This window comes from Octodon degus, unplaced genomic scaffold (assembly GCF_000260255.1).
Source record: "Octodon degus isolate 3935 unplaced genomic scaffold, OctDeg1.0 scaffold00267, whole genome shotgun sequence".
NCBI lineage: Eukaryota > Metazoa > Chordata > Mammalia > Rodentia > Octodontidae > Octodon > Octodon degus.
Genome location: NW_004524843.1, coordinates 1,995,873 through 1,997,710, shown reverse-complemented (window position 1 = coordinate 1,997,710; position 1,838 = coordinate 1,995,873).

Here is a 1,838-nt window from a genome sequence, read left to right as displayed (position 1 = left end):
ATCTCATAAATATGTGTAATTATTGAGTCTTTCATTTTCTGAACTATAGATAAGCTTTTTGGTTTTCTCTGAGTCTTGACAAAGAACAGTGTCATGATGCTAAACAAAAAATAGTTTCCTAAGCCACATACTGTGGCTTGTAGCCTCAGCTACATGGCAGCTGACGAGGTAGGGTTCATCTGAGCCCAGGAGTTCAAGACCAGCATACCAACATAGTGAGACCTTATTTCAATGAGAGACAGACAGACAGACAGACAGACAGACAGACATAGACAGACAGACAGACAGACAGACAGACAGACAGAGACAGAGACAGAGACAGACAGAGGCAGAGATTCTTGTCATTCTTGCCAATCCAATGGAATTCATGCTCAGTCTTGGCTTTAATTAAATTAAAAAGAAGAAAAAGCAATATAAATTTCTTATAGACATGGATGTGAAGATGAGCTTCAAGCATACAAACATTGTGAAAACTGTCCTGGGAATCATTTTAAAACAATGTACAGACTTTAAAGAAGTATATATTTACTTCAGAAAAATGATGAACAGTGTACATGTTTTTGACCACTGGGGGACATTGTTGTCCCAGGTATAGTAATACAGTGTTTTGGAGCAAGGGTTCTTAAAGTTGAGCCACCTTGAAATCACCTGCAAGGCTTGGCATAATACCAATGGCCGTTATTTGACAGAGGTCCTAAATCAGAGGGGATAGGGGCATACACAAACATGAATTTAGAAAGAAATCCCAAGTAATGCTGGCATAGAGTTCTCATTTTAAGAAAAAAAAAAACCTGTAACATGGTATTTAAACTATTTTTTGACCCACCACTCTTCACAAGAGTAATGTATGAGACCCAAACATCAATCTGAATGCTGTATTAGCAATTGGCATAAGAAGCTGATATGTAATTATTTTGGATTTCAATAATAATAGAATATAGGTAGCATAATTTCTAAGTAGCTGTCAAGGAGGAGTATGCAGGTGGAGTAAAACGATGTTTGAAGCCAAAAATTTTCCAAAATTTCTGAGACTAAATTCAGTTTCAGAGAGATCTGATTCCCCAAATTATTAGTGTAAGAAACAGCCCTCAAAATGTGTACTAGAATGTGGTAGAGCCTAAAATAAGTAATTCACTTCCAAATAGCAATTCTGATACTACTAAGGCCATCCAGAATTTGGTCATATTTTTAGGCTTAGATTAGACCAACATATTGTTTTCCTGACGACACACAGTCTCCCAGAACAGAGTAAACAAAGCCATAGTACAGAGATTTCTAAGAAGTGGACAACTTTCCATAAGATTAGTATCTTTTTTCTCTAGGCAATTCTATACCAAAATCAATACACAGAGAACAGTTATTCCTTCTCAGGAGAAATTCTTTGTGTATTACCTTAAAAGTCTATAACGTTAATGTGACATGCTACCAGAAACTAGTTTTATTCTCAGAAAAATAATGTTTTGAAAGTGGAAAGGACCTTGAAAACTCTTAATTTTGTAAATGAGAATTCAATACAAGGGAGAGATAAATGATTGCATCAGATGTTAACAAATTCTATCAAAATAACAGTAGTTCTGGTTTTCTGAAAAATGGATTAAGAAATACTAGTTTAGGAAGTTTGAAAAATTAAGTATATATTTTTGATTTATTATTACATGTAATAATAACACCTAAAAAATAAAAGCATGAAATAAGTTTTAGCAGTGTTTAATTTTAGGCTTATTTTCTTATTTATTTTTGACATCAGTTATTTTTATTTTAAAGAAAAAAATAAAAACAATGGTACAAAATCTCAAAACAAGATTTTAGGAGAGTAACAATGGTTAGTACATTGTGTA